Below are 22,972 nucleotides of genomic sequence, written 5' to 3'. Positions count from 1 at the left end.
TTAAAAGACACTTACTCCTTGGAAGGAAAGTTATGACCAACCTAGATAGCATATTCAAAAGCAGAGACATTACTTTGCCAACAAAGGTTCGTCTAGTCAAGGCTATGGTTTTTCCTGTGGTCATGTATGGATGTGAGAGTTGGACTGAATCATTCATAGGAATTCCAAATTGTGTAAGATGCAAGCCAGTAGGATTAGCAATGTTTATCAATAGACATGATAATTCAAATGTTATGACAGGAATTTAAGTCCAGGTCAAAGTCATAGATCAAATGTTTCTCAAGGAAAAGGAAATATGCAAATGCCTAATAAATGGCAGAGACTAATATGGATGAGAGAATTTCTTTTCCTGCGAAAGTCAAGTTTATGAATTTCCAGTCATGTTTTCCCTTTATTTTTAAAAAATGAAACAAAAAATAAATAACTTTGTTGTTGTTGTTCAGTCAGCAAGCCATGCTTGACTCTTTGCCATCCCATGGGCTGAAGCACGCCAGGCTTCTCTGTCCTTTACTATCTCCCAAAGCTTGCTCAAACTCATGTCCGTTGAATCAATAATGCCATCCAACCACCTCATCCTCTGTTGTCCCCTTCTCCTCCCACCTTCAGTCTTTCTCAGCGTCAGGATCTTTTCCAAGGAGTTGGCTTTTCACATCAGGTGGGCAAAGTACTGGAGCTCCAGCTTCAGCATCAGTCCTTCCAGTAAATATTCAGTATTGATTTCCTTTAGGACCAACTAGCTTGATATGTTTGATGTTCAAGGGACTCTCAACAGTCTTCTCCAGCACCACAGTTTGAAAACATTGATTCTTTGGCACTCAGCTTCCTCTATGGTCCAACTCTCACATACATACATGACTACTGGAAAAACCATAGCTTTGATTATACAGACTTATACTGGCAAAGTGATGTCTCTGCTTCTTAATACTGTCTAGTTTTGTTACAGGCTTTTTTCCAAGGAGCAAAAGTCTTTTAACTTCATGGCTGAAGTCACTGTCTGCAACAAAATAAAATATGCCACTGTTTCCACTGTTTCCCCCATCTATTTTCCATGAAGTGTTGGGACCGGATTCCATGATCTTAGTTTTTTGAAAGCTGAGTTTTAAGCCAGCTTTTTCACTCTCCTCTTGAACCTTCATCAAGAGACTCTTTACTCCCAGAATATTGGAAATAAAAGCAAAAATAAACAAATGGGACCTAATTAAACTTAAAAGCTTCTGCACATCAAAGGAAACTATAAGCAAGGTGAAAAGACAGCCTTCAGAATGGGAGAAAATAATAGCAAATGAAGCAACTGACAAATGACTAATCTCAAAAATATACAAGCAACTCCTGCAGCTCAATTCCAGAAAAATAAACGACCCAATCAAAAAATGGGCCAAAGAACTAAATAGACATTCCTCCAAAAAAGACATACAGATGGCTAACAAACACATGAAAAGATGCTCAACATCACTCATTATCAGAGAAATGCAAATCAAAACCACAATGAGGCACCATTCCACGCCAGTCACAATGGCTGTGATCCAAAAGTCTACACGCAATAAATGCTGGAGAGGATGTGGAGAAAAGGGAACCTTCTTACACTGTTGGTGGGAATGCAAACTAGTACAGCCACTATGGAGAACAGTGTGGAGATTCCTTAAAAAACTGGAAATAGAACTGCCATATGACCCAGCAATACCACTGCTGGGCATACACACCGAGGAAACTAGAATTGAAAGAGACACATGTACCCCAATGTTCATCGCAGCACTGTTTATAATAGCCAGGACAGGGAAGCAACATAGATGTCCATCAGCAGATGAATGGATAAGAAAGCTATGGTACATATACACAATGGAGTATTACTCAGCCATTAAAAAGAATACATTTGAATCAGTTCTAATGAGGTGGATGAAACTGGAGCCTATTATACAGAGTGAAGTAAGCCAGAAAGAAAAACACCAATACAGTATACTAACGCATGTATATGGAATTTAGAAAGATGGTAACGACAACCCTGTATGCGAGACAGCAAAAGAGACACAGATGTATAGACGGTCTTCTGGACTCTGTGGGAGAGGGGTGGATGATTTGGGAGAATAGCATTGAAACATGTATAATATCATATAAGAAACCAATCGCCAGTCCAGGTTCGATGCAGGATACAGGAAGCTTGGGGCTGGTGCACTGGGATGACCCAGAGGGATGGTATGGGGAGGGAGGTCGGAGGGGGGTTCAGGATGGGGAACACGTGTACACCCATGGCAGATGCATGTTGATGTATGGCAAAACCAATATAATATTGTAAAGTAAAAAAAAATAATAATAATAAAAAAAAATTTTTAAAAAGAGACTCTTTAGTTCCTCTTTGCTTTCTGCCATTAGAGTGATATCATTTCCATATCTAAAGTTGTTGATATTTCTCCCAGCAATTTTGATTTCAGCCTGTGAGTTATCCAGCCCAACATTTTGCATGATGTACTCTGCATATAAGTTAAATAAGCAGGGTGACAATATATAGCCTTGGTGTATTCTTTTTCTAATTTTGAACCAGTCTGTTGTTCCATGTCAGGTTTTAATTATTGTTTCTTGTCCTGCATACAAGTTTCTCACATACAGTTAATTTCAAACAAATTAATGTGTAAGAATGGAAGTAAAACAAATGGTAATGGACTACACATTCAGAAATAGAATTGCAAAAAAGTGCACACTTTGCAATAAGGAAATTATGAAAACAATACAAAATTGGCTACTATCTTTGAACTTTGAACAGAGGATAAAAATGCCTAAAGGAAATCACCTAAATAAAACATTAAATTGAACTTTTAATCATATAAATGTCACCACTAAGTTTTCTTTGTCTGTTGTCTGAATTATATACAATTGTATTGCTTTCCAGACTTCAGCATTTGGACCTTTGTTTGAAGTTAAGAATAGTAGAGTTGAATTGTGTTATATTTTAATTCTTACTTTCTATAATACTTATGAAGCTAAGTTTTATACACTTTCTAAATGTCACCTATTTTAAATGGCTTTTAAATAAATAGCTTCCATAATGTTATACTTTTCAGAAATGTTCATTTTATGTAATAGGAAAGAAACTTTTTACTTAAAAACAATCTCAGCAGCCCGGTTTTCTGAAAATTGAGTTTATTTGACTTCTGTGTTTGAGAACTTGACTTTAAAAGCTGAATAGATTGGACAATGAAACAAAAATGAAGCAGTTATCCAAATGGAAGTTCTAATTCGTAGCTACATGTTTCCTATTTCCTTAATGAGCTATTATCCCTGAAATTTTAAATGAATTTTCTTTTTTTTTAATTTCTTAGATTGACAGGAGACATTGGCCTCCTTGAATTTTCTTTTAAGGACATCAATTCTTAATAATATAGTTGAAATAATAATTATTTGGGATTCCTTGATGGCTCAGATGATAAAGACTCTGCCTGCAATGCCAGAGACCTGAGTTCAATCCCTGGGTCAGGAATATACCCTGGAGGAGGGCACAGCAACCTATTCCAATATTCTTGCCTGGAGAATCCCATGGACAGAGGAGCCTGGTGGGTTATGTAGTCCATGGGGTCAGAAAGAGTCAGACATGACTGAGTGACGAGCAATTTCAATAATTATTTATATGCTTTTTATTTTACTTTATCTTTTTAGGACTTCCCTGGTGGCTCAGATGATAAAGAATCTACCTGCAATGAGGGAGATCCAGGTTCGGTCCCTAGGTTGGGAAGATCCCCTGGAGGATGGCATGGCAACCCACTCCAGTATTCTTGCCTGGAGAATTCCATGGACAGAGGAGACTGGAGGGCTACAGTCCATAGGGTAACAAAGAGTTGGACACAACTGAGCTACTAACACTTTTCCAGACATGAAGCTCCCTGCTGAAAGTAACAAACAATAGACCAATTGTATTGCTTTCCAGACTTCAGCCTTTGGACCTTTGTTTGAAATTAAGAAGAGTAGAGTGGAATATGTGCTTTATTCTAATTCATACTTTCTGTAATACTTAGGAAACTAAGTTTAATACGACTTCTGAATGTTATTTATTTTAAATGGTTTTCTTAATATACTTTTCAGAAATGTAATGTTCATTTTATATAATAGAAAGGAAACTTTCTACTTAAAAAAACTCAATAGTGCAGTTTTCTGAAAATTAAGTTTATTTGACTTCTGTGTTTGAGAACTTGTCCTTAAAAGCTGAATAGACTGCCAATGAAACAAAATGAAGCAAGTATCCCAATGGAAGTTCTAATCAGTAGCTACATGTTTACTGTTTCCTTAATGGGCTGTTATCCGTGAAACTGAATTTTTTCTTTTTTTGAAAATTTTTAGATTGACAAGAGACACTGGCCTCCTTGAATTTTCTTTTAAGAACATCAATTCTTAATAATATAATTGAATTAATATCTATTTATATGTTTTTCATTTTACTTTATCTTTTTAATTGCAGAATAATTGGTTTACAATTTTGTGTTAGTTTCTGCTGTACAACAATGTGAATGAGCTATAAGTATACATACATCCTCTCTCTTGAGCCTACTTCACACGGACCCCCATCCCACTCATCTGGGTCATCAAAGAATACCAAGCTGAGCTCCCTGTTCTGTACAGCGGTTTCACCCATCTATTTTACACATGGTAGTGTATATATGGGGAGAAGGCAATGGCACCCCACTCCAGTACTCTTGCCTGGAAAATCCCATGGATGGAGGAGCCTGGTGGGCTGCTGTCCATGGGGTCGCTAAGAGTTGGACACAACTGAGCAACTTCCCTTTCACTTTTCACTTTTATGCATTGGAGAAGGCAATGGCAACCCACTCCAGTGTTCTTGCCTGGAGAATCCTAGGAACGGGGGAGCCTAGTGGGCTGCCATCTATGGGGTCACACAGAGTTGGACGTGACTGAAGTGACTTAGCAGCAGCAGCAGCAGTGTATATATGGGAGGGTTTCCCAGTGTATATATGTCAATAATCTATAGTTTACTTAATTTCTTCCATCAGTGACTTCTTCAAGGGTAAAGTTGTTGTTCAGTTGCTAAGTTGTATCAGACTCTTTGTGATCCCATAGACTATAGCTCGCCAGGCTCCTCAGTCCATGGGGTTCTCCAGGCAGGAACACTGAAGTGATTGGCCATTTCCTTCTCCAGGGAATCTTCTGGAACCAGGGATTAAACTCATGTGTCCAGATTTGGCAGGCAGTTTCTTTTTTACCACTGAGCCACCAGGGAAGCTCCAAGAGTAAAGTAGGGACAATAAAATTTTGCCTTAAAAAATTGTGAAAATTATATAATCTAATGAATGAATAACACTTCATAAACTATAAAATAGAGTACAAATATAAAGTATCAGCTCTGCTAACCTAGGTTATTTGGACCTATTATTTTGTTGTCGTTCTTGCCTTGAGTTCTTCCTGGCATAGGTAAGCTCCCTCCCAAAGACTGTCCTATTCACACATCACAAATTCAACAGGGTGGAAGGGGTAAGCGTGTCCTTGCCTAACACTGTAAATGCTATTTGATAGAAATTAAGACTCCTCTTAAATGATAAAATAGTTGTTGTAGGTATTAGACATTTAGGTTTTCTAATGTTTTAATTAAAAGGGTTAAAACTCAGTGGATTAGAGATTATTTCCATGACAAGTAATTTTTCCCTTTCCTCTTTAGCACATTAAACTGTATTTCTGTATTTATTCTTTTAAATGAAAATTAACTTTTCTTCATCTTGGACTACTTAAACATCAAATACTGCACCATATAATGAATTTGAAAAATTCAATTCACAAGAAAGAGTGGAAAAATAATAGCAAGAGAGTCCCCATAAACAATACAAATATTGAATAAAACTGTTAGAAGGAAAATACAGTGAGGACTGTATAATACTGTTCACACTGTCCTCAAAAGAGGGCCTAAAAATCACCAATTTGCTGCAGTTTGGTTAAGCTTTTGTTAAGTTACATCAATAGGACTCTGCTTTGTGTGTGAGGGCAGCTTCCCTGGTGGCTCAGATGGTAAGGAATCTTCCTACGATGCAGGAGCCTGAGTTTGATCCCCAGATCGGGAAGATCCCCTAGAGAAGGGGAAGTCTACCCACTCCAGTGAATTCCATGGACTGAGGAGCCTGGTCGGCTACAGTCCACAGGGTCACAGTCAGACACAACTAAGCAACTAACACTTTTGCTTTCTTCAGGGAATGATTAACATCAGAAATTTTTGTGTGACACACCTATAGAAATCAAAATCAAGAAGAACTTCAATTTATTAAAAAAGACATCTCTTGCATTAATCATCTTTCCAAAAGAAAATACCCTTACTTGATGCATCTTGGAGAACTCAAGTCCTATTCCAGCTCAAACATATGTGTAAAAGGGAAACACAAAGTGTGTTTTGTTTCTGCCTGAGTCTGTGGTAAATAAATAAAATAAATAAACATGTGTGTATATGCTTTAAGAAAACATAATATAAAATCAAAATAAAATGTGATACTTTTCCTGACATGACAGTTAAGAATTCTTTTAATGAAATTGAGCTTGGTTTCACAACTAATACAATGCTTTCAAGTGAATAGATGAACCCCAAGGGAATTTTCACCTAATCGGATACCTGGTAAGAAGCCATTACTTCCAGACATTTACAGTTACCAGGAACGAAAAATACCTGCACGTTATCTCTATGGAGGGCTGTGCTTGGTAATAGAATCATTTGTTTGTGTATCCTCAGTCGTGTCTGACTCTTTGTGACCCCATGGAGTGAAGCCTGCCAGGCTCCTCTGTCTATGGGATTTCCCAGGCAAGAATACTGGAATACGTTGTCATTTCCTTCTCCAGGGGACCTTCCTGACCCAGGGATTGAACACACATCTCCTGCACTGGCAGGCGGATTCTTTGCCACTAGTGTCACCTGGGATGCTTAGAGTCATAATGCGGCTATAAAAACTAACAATCCCACTCTGACGGTTAAAAGACGCTTACTCCTTGGAAGGAAAGTTATGACCAACCTAGATAGCATATTCAAAAGCCGAGACATTACTTTGCCAACAAAGGTTTGTCTAGTCAAGGCTATGGTTTTTCCTGTGGTCATGTATGGATGTGAGAGTTGGACTGTGAAGAAGGCTGAGCACCGAAGAATTGATGCTTTTGAACTGTGGTGTTGGAGAAGACTCTTGAGCGTCCCTTGGACTGCAAGGAGATCCAACCAGTCCATTCTGAAGGAGATCAGCCCTGGGATTTCTTTGGAAGGAATGATGCTAAAGCTGAAACTCCAGTACTTTGGCCACCTCATGCCAAGAGTTGACTCATTGGAAAAGACTCTGATGCTGGGAGGGATTAGGGGCAAGAGGAGAAGGGGACGACAGAGCATGAGATGGCTGGATGGCATCACTGACTCGATGGACGTGAGTCTGGGTGAACTCCGGGAGTTGGTGATGGACAGGGAGGCCTTGCGTGCCGCGGTTCATGGGGTCACAAAGAGTCAGACACGATTGAGCGACTGATCTGATCTGATCTGATTGAAACAGTCTCTCCTTCACTGTGGTCATCCTGAAGTCCTCACCCTGTAAATTTCATGAGTCAGCATCTGCAGACAATGTCTTTGTGCAGTCCATACATGAAAAGCCTTCTCTGCTGTCAGAGTTTCCATTTGTTTCTCTCCTAAGGAAAAGATCAGCCTTTAAGAAACTACTTCTGTGATGAGGGAGCAAAAAGTCCCAGGCATGCTTCTACTATTGCTTGTCATCCAGGAAGCTGTCAGCATGGGAATAGCCTCGCCATGTTCACTGGACATTTCTTAAATCTGTCAGTGGCCAGAGAGCTTAGTTTAACTAGGAAGGTAGATTGATATAGATAAGATAAATAGATAGATAGGAGAAACTTTTGAATGACAATCCTGTCTGTGCTGTGGATTCCAAGACATGGCGAGGTAATTCATGCACAAGCTGTCCAGGAAAGTTCCTAGGGCAAGGGTTGTATGATTTAGCACAAGGGTGTTTTGTGCTGCAGTTGTAGCCTGCATCAGGGATTTGCTGTCCCCTTGTTATTGCCCAGAATGTGGTTGGCTAAGAACTGTCTCTGCCAATTAAAGATGTCTGGAGAGAGGCAGCAGGGCCTTCTGAGGCTCGCTGTGTTTTCTTTGTCCAGCTGCCTCTTATACTTCTTTCAAAACAGCTTCCTAAGCTTTTGTGTGGGCCTTTTAAACTAATACAACTTGTCTTCCTTGGCCTTTTAATAGAAACTGCTTCTGCTCCTTATTAAATTGATCTTCTTAGATGGGGCAGTGCAGGGGAGCAAGCTTGGCATTTAATTGTCCAGAGACTTGACAAGCCCTAATCCTGCTTTTATTACTTGGGCATTGTCTGTCTTGCTTGGCTTGTCTACATTAAAAGCCTTGTTTCTCCTGCTTTGAGTGAGACAAATGGAGAAAACCCATTAAATGCTGAATATGTCTACTCTAAATGTAACAAAAACAGCTAAGTCACGTAGGAGTGCTGATTTGACTTTTTTCAAAGTTTTGAGTTAAGGAAGTAGGTAATTCTCTTGCTTCCTTAATTGGTACTATCTTTCTTTACTGATCTACATACAACTAGTCCTCATTTGTAATTGCTTCTGAACTTGGGGAATGTTGGCCTAGTTTTGTTTGGTTGGGTTTTCTTTTTTTGGTTTTATTTTGTCTCCACATAATTGTGCATTGCTTAAATATTTTTAATAATGTTTTGCCAGAATTTCAATGCTAAAAAGTATATCATGACAGGCAGAGCCTACTGGCAAAAGAAGGGGGAAATAAAACAAAATAGGAAATCAAGAGAAAGAACCATTTTGGCAGAAAGTTTCGCCGCTTTGTTTTCTTTTTAACGTAGATCTTTTAGCCAAGGAATTCCTGCCATCTTGTGAAAACAGAGAGCACTGTATGAGCAAGTTGCCAACAGCCTCCCAAAAGCCAGAAACTCAGTATCTGAAGCAAGGGGACTTTCTAATATGTGGACTTGATAGTAATGTTAATACCAAGTGAACCAAAATTAATTTAATGCTGGTAGCTTTTGCCCAGTAGCTCCAAATCATACATGTAGGGAAAGAGCAAATTAGCCAAGATGGCATGGTCCTCTCACCCCACAACCTCTGGCTCTTGCCCCAAGTTTTGTAAATAATGACTAAGCCTTTGACTGTGTGGATCACAATAAACTGTGGAAAATTCTGAAAGAGATGGGAATACCAAACCACCTGATCTGCCTCTTGAGAAATTTGTATGCAGGTCAGGAAGCAACAGTTAGAATTGGACATGGAACGACGGACTGGTTCCAAATAGGAAAAGGAGTACGTCAAGGCTGTATACTGTCACCCTGCTTATTTAACTTATATGCAGAGTACATCATGAGAAACACTGGGCTGGAAGAAACACAAGCTGGAATCAAGATTTCTGGGAGAAATACCAATAACCTCAGATATGCAGATGACACCACCCTTATGGCAGAAAGTGAAGAGGAATTCAAAAGCCTCTTGATGAAAATGAAAGTGGAGAGTGAAAAAGTTGGCTTAAAGCTCAACATTCAGAAAATGAAGATCATGGCATCCAGTCCCATCACTTCATGGGAAGTAGATGGGGAAACGGTGGAAACAGTGTCAGACTTTATTTTTTTGGGCTCCAAAATCACTGCAGATGGTGACTGCAGCCATGAAATTAAAAGACGCTTACTCCTTGGAAGGAGAGTTATGACCAACAAAGATAGCATATTCAAAAGCAGAGACATTACTTTGCCAACAAAGGTTCGTCTAGTCAAGGCTATGGTTTTTCCTGTTGTCATGTATATGTGAGAGTTGGACTGTGAAGAAGCTGAGCGCTGAAGAAATGATGCCTTTGAACTGTGGTGTTCAAGAAGACTCTTGAGAGTCCCTTGGACTGCAAGGAGATCCAACCAGTCCATTCTGAAGGAGATCAGCCCTGGGATTTCTTTGGAAGAAATTATGCTAAAGCTGAAACTCCAGTACTTTGGCCACCTCATGCGAAGAGTTGACCCATTGGAAAAGACTCTGATGCTAGGAGGGATTGGGGGCAGGAGGAGAAGGGGACGACAGAGGATGAGATGGCTGGATGGCATCACTGACTTGATGGACGTGAGTCTGGGTGAACTCCGGGAGTTGGTGATGGACAGGGAGGCCTGGAGTCCTGCGATTCATGGGGTCGCAAAGAGTCGGACACGACTGAGCGACTGAACTGAACTGAACTGAACCCCTGAGGTCACTTACAGCACTGCGCACGCACATCACGAGGTACACGCTGGGCTACGGGCTACATTTGTTCTGTAAGTATATATGAGAGTCGGAGAAGGAAATGGGAACCCACTCCAGTGTTCTTGCCTGGAGAATCCCAGGGACGGGGGAGCCTGGTGGGCTGCCGTCTATGGGGTCACACAGAGTTGGACATGACTGAAGCAACTTAGCAGCATATATGAAAGTCACCTGGAAAAAGCCCTGAAGGGTTGTGTGCAGTTATGTTGTGTTATGTTATATCTGCTGCTATGGCTGCTGCGCCAGCCAGGAGAGAATAAACACACCTGCAGTTCCTATGGCTCCTGGCATTTTCTTCCAGCCTCCTAGATTATGCCTTGCCTACCACAGGTTCAGCAAATAGTGCACACAGTGATACACAACTGGACAACTGGTGCTGTGAGCAGCATCAACAATACGATGCATTATTGAATGGTGATTTATCTTAACACTCTGTATCAATTGGTTTTCTTATTGAGGGGAAATTTACCAATGTCTTATTTTGATAATGGGATATCTCAGGATAAAAGAACAAGCAAACCGTGCCTGATTTAGAGCTTTTTGTACAATTAAATGACCTAACATGTTTACCTGCAGGATATGTCTCCCTCAGGTGAGTTCCCTGAAAAAGCATGTGCACCTTAGAGAAAGAAAGATACCATTAGAGGGCTCCCCAGCTAGATCCATAGCATGACCAGGCCATTTTAAATCTTGGAAATATCCTTCAGGAAGTAGAAGATCCAGTGGCATTGTAATTTAAGCACCGTTTTAGTTACGATACAGCCTCTGGCTAGGGCAGAATAATTCAGGTTTTCAAACTTTAGGAGGACGTGATGTCCATCTGGATTCTTTCTTTCCCTTGTGGGTCAACATTTCTCAAAATGCCTTCTTGAAAATACTAGCTTTGAGGGATTTTTACAGCTATTCTTAAATGGGCAGAGTAAGAGCGGCTGTTTTCCTGTCAAAAAAAAAAAAAAAAAAAACTTAGCACGTTAGGTTGCTGCTGCTAAGTCACTTCAGTCGTTTCCAACTCTGTATGACCCCATAGACAGCAGCCCACCAGGCTCCCCTGTCCCTGGGATTCTCCAGGCAAGAACACTGGAGTGGGTTGCCATTTCCTTCTCCAATGCATGAAAGTGAAAAGTCAAAGTGAAGTCGCTCAGTCGTGTCCGACTCTTCTCGACCCCATGGACTTCAGCCCACCAGGCTCCTCCATTCATGGGATTTTCCAGGCAAGAGTACTGGAGTGGGGTGCCATTGCCTTCTCCGACATGTTAGGTTAAGCAAAGATATATAGATTTCTTTATTGCAGGAGCCCTTAACATACTAATGGACTCTGTGAAACTTTAAGAAATATGGATACAGGGTCTCCTGAAGAATGATTTTAAGGGAAAGCATTTCTCAAGACCAGAATTCCATTTGGGGTCAAACATGCAGGATTATGTCCTATCCTGTGTGTGTGCTCAGTCGTGTCTGACTCTTTTGTGACCCCATAGACTGTAGCCCTCCTCTGTCCATGGAATTTTCTAGGCAAGAATACTGGAGTGGTTTGCCATTTCCTTCTCCAGGGGATCTTCCCGACCCAGAGATGGAACCTGGGTCTCCTGCATTACAGGCAGATTTTTACTACCAGCATCACCTGGGAAGCCCATGCAAGATTATAACTCAGTTATAATGCCTAGTTTATGCCACACAAAAGAGTGAGCTGGGATTAACAGTGTAACCTTGACTCTTAGGAATAATGTTTGGTTTTTACTTACTACCATGTTATTGGGGAGTCCTGTGGATGGAGGAGCCTGGTGGGCTGCCATCTGTGGGGTTGCACAGAGTCGGACACGACTGAAGTGACTTAGCATGCATACATGTTATGCATTGGGAATACAATTAGGTCACTGAAGACTGGATTAGAACCAGATGAATCTTTTGTATTTATTAATACAAATCTTAAGATATGTGGATAATACTGTTAGGGATGGTAGTGGTCTTTAATGTGCTTTCTTCCAAGCTAGTCAAAATGAAAACAACCACAAAAAAATAGAATTAAAAAAAATGATTAGAATCAAAGAGAAGTAATGAATTCTTTTTTATATGTGTTCTTGAGAAGCCAAGAATTCACACAAACGATGACATTTTCTGAATTTATAAATTCCTGGAGAGCAGAGAATATTCTTACTCATATTTGTACATCCTATAATGCTTACTTTGGTCTCTTGCGTCTGTTATATAATTGATGATGCTTTTAACTGAATTTCTCATCAGAAAACAGTCAACACACATCATACTATTAGAATGTCCTAATTTATCTGCAAAGATGAAAAACTAAAATTAAACTTTTCTCTAAAACATTTTGAGTTTAAAGCTTCAAAAATAAAAGTAAAACATTTTGAAAGATTTTCTTTTAAAATTTGAAATGTACCAAACTAATTTTAATGAGACAATAGGATTACTTTTATTTGGGGTTATAAATGTTTTTGTCCCATCAGCATAAGTAATAATCCTAAATCTTCTGGTTATTCTAAGTAGACATAATCCTATCTCATTCCTTCTTATAAAGTCACAGACATCCAAGAGAGATTTGTGCTTCTTTATGTTTTCCTTTAATCTTATTAAATGGAAGCATTGAAAGAAAGTGAAAGTGAAAGTCTGACTCTGCAAACCCATGAACTATGCAGTCCATGGAATTCTCCAGGCCAGAATACTGGAGTGGGTAGCCTTTCCCTTCTCTAGGGGATCTTCCCAACCCAGGGATTGAACCCAGGTCTCCTGCATTACAGGCGGATTCTCTAAAAGCTGAGCCACAGGGGAAGCCCAAATGGAAGCATTGGTGTTTGTCAGTTATGGGATAATTGTAATAGAGGATATGGTGACAACATTTATCATGGATGTGAAGTAAGTTGTATGCTCAACCTAGGTCTCAAGATGGAACACAAAATAAAGGGGACATATGACACAAAAAGTGAATGCCACTATTATTTGATTGAAGAACATTTTAAAAGTAAAAATAAGTAAAAAAAAAAAATTAAACTTAATTTGAATACTAGGTACAATTTGAGAAAAACAAACACTGAGGATGATTGAAGAAGTAGATACTGAGGCAGAAATGTCATTTTAGCACCATGAAGCACCTTAAAAAAAAAAAAAAAGAAGGAAATTAAAAAATGAAAGAAAAATAAGTATAGTTATTATAGTATTTTTTAGAATTCAGGACTAGGTGGTATTTATTATTTTACTTTACTATTGATACTTTTGGATTTTTATAGCCACTTATTTCTTTGGATCGGAGAAGGAGATGGCACCCCACTCCAGTACCCTTGCCTGGAAAATCCCATGGACGGAGGAGCCTGGTAGGCTGCAGTCCACGGGGTCGCTGGGAGTCAGACACGACTGAGCGACTTCACTTTCACTTTTCACTTTCATGCATTGGAGAAGGAAATGGCAACCCACTCCAGTGTTCTTGCCTGGAGAATCCCAGGGACGGGGGTGCCTCGTGGGCTGCCTTCTCTGGTGTCGCACAGAGTCTGACACGACTGAAGCGACTTAGCAGCAGCAGCAGCAGCATTTCTTTGGATATAGTTCGAAGGACTCATTTTTTAAAAATTATTGCTGTTTTTTGATCTGCTGTATTTAAAGCTGAAATAACAGAAAGGCTGGGAAAATTCCTTCTTATACCTTCTTGGGTCTCTAGATCATATAATACAATAAAAAATTGATTTCAAGTATCATGTGGATGTGTATTTTTTTGTTGTTGTTGGCTTTTTTTTTTTTCCCCAGGAAGTGAGCTTTAGTGGCCTGAAATGAAAATAATGTTTCATTCTAATGAAAGATACCCTGCGGTTATATTATAACATTGTGCTGCACGTGGCTCCCCAAGAGAAGGATGGCAGAGATTCTTTTCATTTTCCAAGACCTAAGCAAGAGATCAATACTATAATCTTCCCTTTTCAAGTCACATAAATTTCCAGTAACTGCTTTCTTGAATTAGTACATATGAATTCAATTTAGAAAAAAAAATTATTTTGAAGGATAGAAGAGACTTCTTTTCACAATAAAAGGGGTTCAAGAAAAACCAACATAGGAATTCTTTGCTTCAGTTCCACTGCATCAGCTCCCGATGACTATCCCAGCTAATGACTATACTGTACACTTGTACAGTACTTTATTTCCCAAGTATGGTATCTTCTTTATTTCATGAGAGCTGCACAATGAGTGTGCAAAGCAGATCAGAATGAAGAGAAAGTGAGGTCCTGAGAGAGTAAAATGACTTGTGCTGCTGTGGCTAAGTCACTTCAGTCGTGTCTGTAGAAAGTCACAAAACTAATTGAAGACAAGACCTGGATTGTCATCTTGGTTTAAAGTCTGTTTTTTTGTTCGTTGCAAGCAGAATGTCTGCATTTCAGGGTAGATAGTTCAATCCTGCTGCTGCTGCTGCTAAGTCGCTTCAGTCGTGTCCGACTCTGTGCAACCCCAGAGAAGGCAGCCCACCAGGCTCCCCCGTCCCTAGGATTCTCCAGGCAAGAACACTGGAGTGGGTTGCCATTTCCTTCTCCAATGCATGAAAGTGAAAATTGAAAGTGAAGTCGCTCAGTCGTGTCCGACTCCTAGCGACCCCATGGACCGCAGCCCACCAGGCTCCTCTGTCCATGGGATTTTCCAGGCGAGAGTACTGGAGTGGGGTGCCAGTGCCTTCTCCTTAATTCAATCCAGTAGTTTCAAATAATTATAATAATTAGCATCTATATAATACCTTCCACTTTACAGAGTATGTCTTATTTAATGTTCAGGGGAATGTTAGCCATAACAAGGTTTTCATTCTCATCCTCTTTTTACAGATGAGGAAAACTAGGCTCAGAGATCTCATATGACCTTAGCCTAGACTGGAACAGACTTGGGATTGAACTTCTGCCCTTAAACTTCTGTTCACTTTTCATTACTCAGCTGGTCAGTAGCTCAACAATCCAGAAAAATGCTTATGCTCAAATTTAATGGTGTGCGTTTTTCATGTTGGAGAAAAGCACACTCTTAACTCTGTCTTTCTGAAGGAGATATTAAATTTGGTTTACATTCCCCTGAGCCACTATCTCTAAGTGCGGAGAAAACTGACCTAGAAAATGACAGGACTAATCCACATTTAGATAACTCTGAGCTTTATTTCCACTTTCCTTAAGATATTTATAAGTAGCAAAGGGTCAAAGCCTGAAAGCCGGGAATAATATTTTAAATTTGACTTGATTTGTTTTAGATGTGTTTTGTTTCTCTGCCTTACAACACCACACTGATTTTGCTTTGTTTCTTTCTTTAAAGTATGTCCTTTAAAATTGTTGTCCTTTTTAAAAAGTTTTTTAAAAAAATTTGTTCATTCCAAGACCCAAAGTTCTTTGGTGAATGAATTAGATTAGATGGGGGCACCTCTACAAGGTAGAGACTATCCTTATTCCTGTTTTAAAAATAAGCAAACTATGCCCCAGACTCCAGGAAGAAGACCTGGGAATAGAACCCAGAGCTATTCACTTTGAGGACTCACATTCTTTACTACCTCATCCCACTGCTTTCTGGGAGTCACCCCAGAGCTGAAATATTCCCTAGAATCCTTTATTAATGACTCTCACTGAAATAAACGTGAGATTTTTGACCAGCCCAAATGCTCTAAAAACGAGGGCCTAACAGAACATTCCATACCTGTGAGGAAGGTTCTATAGTGCTGGGGACACACTGTATTTGGATCCTTGGACCCGTAAGACAGATAACTCTGTTTGAGTCTTTTCACATCAAAAGATTTTCTGAATATTATTCTAGTACTTTGGCATCTTCCACAAACATGGTTCTTCCATGAACCTAGATCAGGCAAGATTCTGTGCAGTAGAGTTCCAGTGGAGAGCTTGATAAGGAACATCTTTTTGAATGATATTCTTCATTTATATTAATGGCCATTGGCTTTGTTTAGAAATTGAAATATAAAACAATGTTTGTTTTCCTGAAAACTGGCAAAATTAGAAAATGTTTTTGTAGATAAGCAGAAGTTTTTAATATGCCCAGGTTAATATAATAGACTATTGCAAATTGGGATGTTAGAAAAGCATTTTGTGGATCCTTGGATGAAGTATTGCTGCTTGCTTTTGAAGTCAAAGATGAAAGGTACATGATAGAATCACATCTTCCCCCAGCCCTAAAACTACCTTTTCACTACATAAAACATGGTCATTATAATACATTAGAAGCAAAACTTAGAAGAAAATGTAGTAGTTTAATAATGGAAAAGTACAGGCATACCTTGTTTTATTGTGCTTCACTTTATTATGCTTTGCAGATAGTTTTATTTATTTACTTTACAAATTGGAGGTTTGTGGCAATCGTGCATCAAGCAAGTCTGTTGGCACTATTTTTCCAATTGCATTTGCTCACTTTGTGTCTCTGTATCACATATTCATAATTTGTACAATATTGCAAAACTCTTCATCATCATTATATTTGTTACAGTGATTTGTGATCAGTGATCTTTGATGTTACCATTATAATTTTGGGAGGGCATCCTGAACTGCACCCATATCAGATGGCAAACTTAATTGATAAATGCTATGTTCTGACTGCTCCACCAACTGGCCATTACTCTGTCTCCTTCTCCTTGGGCTATCCTATTCCCTGAGATACAACAGTATTGAAATTAGGCCAGCCAATAACTCTAAAATGACCTCTAAGTGTTCAAGTGAAAGACAGAGCTGCACATCCCCTATTTTAAATCAAAAACTAGAAATGACCAAGCTTAGATAGACTGAAAGTGAGGCCTCTTGCACTGAACCATTAGCCAAGTTGTGAATGCAAAGGAAAAGTTCTTCAAGGAAATTAAAAGTGCTACTTCAGTGAACACACAAATAATAATAATAAAGTGAAACAGCCTTATTGATGATATGGAGAAAGTTGTAGTGGTCTGGATTAATCAGACTGGCCACAGCATTCCCTTGAATCAAAGCCTAATCCAGAGCAAGGTCCTAACTCTCTTCAATCTTATAAAGGTTGACAGAGATGAGGAAGCTGCTGAAGAAACATTTGAAGTGAGAAAAGTTGGTTCATGAGGTTTAAGGAAAGAAGCCACCTCCATTACATAACAGTGCAAGGATAAAGCAAGTGCTGATGTTGGAGCTGCAGCAAGTCTACCTAGAAGATCTAGCGCAGATCATTAATGCAGGTGGCTGCCCTAAACAACACATTTTCAATGTAGACAAAAAAGCCTTCTATTGACAGAAGATGCCATCTAAGACTTTCATAGATAGAGAGGAGAAGTCAATGCCTGTCTTCAAAGCTTCAAAAGACAGTCTAACTCTCTTGTTAGAGGTTAATGCAACTGGTGACTTGAAGTTGAAGCCAATGCTCATTTATCATTCTGGAATTCCCAGGGCCCTTCAGAATTATGCTAAATCAATTTGCCTGTGCTGTATAAATGAAACAACAAAACCTGGATGACAGCACATCTGTTCACAACATGGTTTACTGAATATTTTTCAGTCCACTGTTGAGACCTACTGCTCAGGAAAAAAAAAAAAAAATGCTTTCAAAATAATACTATTCACTGACAATGTATCTGGTCATTCAAGAGCTCTGATGGAGATGAGAGTTATACTGCTTTTATGCCTGTTAACACAACATCCATTCTGCAGCCTGTGGATCAAGGAGAAATTTTGGCTTTCAAATCTTATGATTTAAGAAATTCCTTTGAGGGATCTGGGCAAAGTAAATAAAAAACTTGCAAAAGATTCACCATTGTAGATGTCATTAAGAACATTCATGATTCATAGGAAGAAATCAAAATATAAACATTCACAAGAGTTTGGAAGAAGCTAATTTCAACCCTTATGATGACTTTAAGGGGGGTTAAGATTTTAATTGAGGAAGAAACTGACAATATGGTAGAAATATCAAGAGAACTAGAATTAGAAGTGGAGCCTGAAGATTGGACTGAATTGCTGCAATCTCATGATAAAACCTGAATGGATGAGGAGTTGCTTCTAATGAATGAGCAAAGAAAGTGGTTTCTTGAAAAGGAGTGTACTCCTTGTGAAGATATTATGAAGACTACCAAGTACTTAGTATATTATGCAAGCTTAGTTGATAAAGCAGTGGCATGGTTTGAGAAGACTGATTCTTCTTTTGAAATAAATTCCACTATGAGAACAATACTATCAAACAACATTGCATTCTGCAGAATTATTCATGAAAGGGTCAACAGATGCAGCAAAATTCATTGTTGTCTTATCCTAAGAAATTGCCACAGCTATCCCAACCTTCAGCAGCCACACCCTGATCAATCAGCCACCATCAACATCAAGGCAAGATCCTCCACCCACAAAAGGATTACTATTCTCTGAAGGCTCAAATGATGTTTAGCATTTTTTAGCAACAAAATATTTTTAAATTAAGGTATATAAATTCCCTTTTGACATAATGCAGTTACACACTAATAGACTACAGTATACTGTAAGCATAACTTTTATGCACCGAGAAATAAAATCATTTGTCTGACTTGCTTTATTGTGATATTCACCTTACTTGCAATGGTCTGGAACAAAACCCATAATGTATCCAAGGTATGCTAGCATAGAAAATTGATTTGATAATTAGATATACTAAATGTTTCTTAATCTCATTCTTTGGTAAATTGATTTTCAAGAGAATAAAAGATTAAGAAAAGGATAACAACCATTCAATTTGGGGGAAATTTTTTAATATATCTTTGGAACAAGCCACACCACTTTTCAGTTTAAAATGGATGTTCAGAGACTCAAGACAGCAGATATCTCTTTTCTAGCTTTTTCCCTGAAGCCTCAAAGAATCTAAAACTCCAGTCCCAACTGATATGATCAGATTGCAATGCTGATACTCCAGCTAGAATCTGCGCTTGGCAAGTTCTGCACATATATCATCCCTTGATGGAAACATTAATATTCAAGCTACATCCAACCTTCCTTCTCCGTCTTCTCACCCTCCTTATGTTCTTTTCATCTCTTCCTTGTCCACACTGTACATAGTCCTTGCCAGGGCTCTTTGACCAAATTTTTGAAGTTTACACCTCATAGCATCCCACCATCCTCCTCAAGGACATCTCACACTGTGCTGAACTTACACCTATATCTTCAAGCACTTCAGCCTCAGGGCCATCATATTCTGTTGCTATCCACCTTATGCTGTTGTCCTTGATGACTGTCAATACTGATCCCCCCTCCTCCTCTGCACCCTTCACTCTGGGGCCTTTCATTTCTATTCTTTCTTAGACACTCACCACTATGGTCAAGCCATTGACTTCTTTATCACTGAGACTTTTTAATCTTTTAATACCTGAATATTGAAATGTTCCTTTTGACTATACATCTTTTCTCTTTTATTCCTCCTTTCCAACACTCCTTATCCCATACTGACTGGTATCTGGGTCATGATTAAGATTGCATCCTCCACCAGCATGACAGGCCTTGGCCAACCTGAGATGGTAACTCCATGCATGCCTGGAGACAAAACTGAAGAAAATAAGCAATATATGTAAAATGTCAGAATGTTTAGAATTTGGACATTGGATTTATGAATGTACATGGCGGGAAAATACCTAGTTGGCCATTAAGAAGAACAGTATTAAAGAAACTTTAAAAGAAAAAAATAATTGTTACAACAAAGCTTGGAAAAACTAATGTAGAAAGACAAAGGAAAAAAGGGTCTAAGAGCCTATCAGTCCCTGGAGCAATTGGCAGTGACAGCTTACATAGTGGCTTTTTAATAAGATAATGAAGAAACTTACCTCATTCTTCTCAGAGGACAGTAACACAATGAAAATGCCTCCAATTTATCATCTTCCCTCTTCCACAAGCTCTTCTTTCTTCTTTGATTCAGATGCAGATCCCAGCTCTTTGAGTAGCATCAGCACCAGCACAGATGACAATTCTAAGAATGAACCACCAAAGAAGAGATGAAATTGCTCCAGCCATATCGGACTCATGAGCTGAAAACACTGATGTGATTTTTAGAAGGGAATTTAAAAGTGTGTTAAGGCCAAGTAGGTAACTGCTCAAAATTTCTAGAGTTTAAAAGTTTCTAAATTTTTGCATAGTAAGAACATAATAATAATTAATGGTGGAATACTTATATACTTTTTATTTTAAGGGTAAATCTTGGTTTTCTTTTTCATCTTTAAAATATATCTTTAGAACTTAATCAAAACTGAATTCCAGAAAATTTGTTTTTCTGATGAATTGTTATCTTTTCTCCTCCTGAATCAAATGTTATTGGTATATATCAGACATATGTTTAGTATATCTGAGTGGTATTTATCAGATATGCTTTCAGGATAATACATCAGAATATCTGGCAGTGAATTCCTAATGAAAGGCTGAATGCTTTTTCTCTAAAATGATAAGCAAGACTAGGGCATTCAATTTTAACACTCCTGTTTAACGCAGTGTTGGAAATCCAAACCAGAGCAATTAGGCAGGAAAAATAAAGACTTTCAAATCAGGAAAAAAAGAAGTAAGATTGTCTCTGTTTCTAAAGGACATGATCTTATATATAGAAAAGTCCAAAGATGCCACCAAAAAAACTGAACTAATAAATTCAGTAATGTTGCAGGATACAAAAACCAGATGCATATTATTCAATCATAAAAGAAGGAAATCTTGCATTTGAGACAAGATGGATGAACCTTGAAGGCATTATGTTAAGCAAAATAAGTCAGACAAAGAAAGATATATACTGCATAATTTCAACTTACATGTGGAATCTAAAATGTCAAACTCAAAGGAACAGAGTGGTTGTTACCAGGGCTTGAGAGGTGGGGAAACTGGGAAGATGAGGGTCAAAGGGTAAACTTTCAGTCATGGATAAGTTCTGGGGACCTAATGTACAGCATGGTGACTAACGTTAACAACACTGTATTAAATACTTGAAATTTTCTAAGAGAATAGATCTTAAATGTTTTTAGCACAAATACATACACAAGGTTTAAGGAGACAAACAAACTTCCTAAATGATTAGTTTCTTAGGAGTTACTAAAATGAGAAACAGGAGAGGGTACTAAAAAGACACACAGGAAATTTCAGATAATTATTATGCTCTTTCTTAATATGAAAGAGACGTTTACTCTGACAACAGAGACAATCTCTGAAATGGCATCAGCACTATGAAAAACTTCCTAATGCATGTGTTTTAACTGTGCAATAAATAATTTAGGGAAACTGGAAGCAAGTATTGACTTTGGCTTCATCTACAACTAAATATCATGCAGAAGGAAAAGGCAACCCACTCCAGTATTCTTGCCTAGAGGATCCTATGGACAGAGGAGCCTGGTGGGCTACAGTCCATGGGGTTGCAAAAAGTCAGACACGACTGAGCGACACATACAATAACTGAGTATCATATGAGCCATGTGAACTGGATTGATAGATATATTCAGAAAAAAAAATAATAAATATAACTTTCCCTGAATTAGTCAGGCTCTTGTGATGTGTAACAAAGTCTGCACATTTTTTTCCACATTACACTGATAAATCCTGAAATCCATAGGCGATATGTGTTGAACAAATGGAAAAAATGAAAATGAATGAAACTGCTGTGCAAGTAGGTAACACTATAGTACATATTCAGTCCAGTTAGTCGTGGATCCACTTTAGTCTGAAGTTAGACAAAAGAATGCTTGAATCCCTTGTGAAAAGCATGTGAAATTGAGGGCAATATACTCCAAACCCACACTTCTGACTCTAAGCATTTCAGTGTAGTTGGCACTGATTTGACCTAGGAAATTCTAGTTGCTATGGTCTGAATGTTTGTGTCCCCCCAAAATTCATGACAAACCTAGACAGCGTATTAAAAAGCAGAGACATCACTTTGCTGACAAAGGTCCACATAGTCAAAGATATGGCTTTTCTACTAGTCATGTACAGATGTGAGAGTTGGACCATAAAGAAGGCTGAGCACAGAAGAATTGAGGCTTTTGAACTGTGGTGCTGCAAAAGACTTGAGAGTACCTTGGACAGCAAGGAGATCAAACCAGGCAATCCTAAAAGAAATCAACCCTGATTATTCATTGGAATGACTGAGGCTGAACCTGAAGCTCCAATACTTTGGCCACCTGATGTGGCCAAAGAGCTGACTCACTGGAAAAGAACTTGATGCTGGGAAAGTTGAAGCCAGGAGGAAAAAGGGGATGACAGAGGATGAGACTGTTGGGTGGCATCACCAACTCGATGGACATGAGTTTGAGTAAACTCTGGGAGATGGTGAAGGACAGGAAAGCTTGGCATGCTGCAGTTCATGGGGTTGCAAAGAGTTGGACATGACTTACTGACTGAACAATAACAACAAAAATTTCAGACACTGAAATCCTAATTACCAATGTGATGATAAATAGGGACTTTGGGAAGTAATTAGGTCTTGAATGAGATTAATGCTCTCATCAGTTCTGTCAGTTCAGTCGCTCAGTCATGTCTGACTCTTTGTGACCCCATGGACTGCAGCACGCCAGGCTTCCCTGTCCATCACCAACTCCTAGCTTGCTCAAACTCACGGCCACTGAATCAGTGATGCCATCCAACCATCTCATTCTCTGTTGTCCCCTTCTCCTCCTGCCTTCAATCTTTCCCAGCATCAGGGTCTTTTCTAAAGAGTCAGTTCTTCACATCAAGTGGCCAAAGTATTGGAGTTTCAGCTTCAGCATCAGTCCTTTCAATGAATATTAAGGACTCATGAAAGACTCATTAAGAAA

Source organism: Bos indicus x Bos taurus, chromosome 5 (assembly GCF_003369695.1).
Source record: "Bos indicus x Bos taurus breed Angus x Brahman F1 hybrid chromosome 5, Bos_hybrid_MaternalHap_v2.0, whole genome shotgun sequence".
NCBI classification, from domain to species: Eukaryota; Metazoa; Chordata; class Mammalia; order Artiodactyla; family Bovidae; genus Bos; species Bos indicus x Bos taurus.
Note: the sequence above shows the minus strand (reverse complement) of the source record.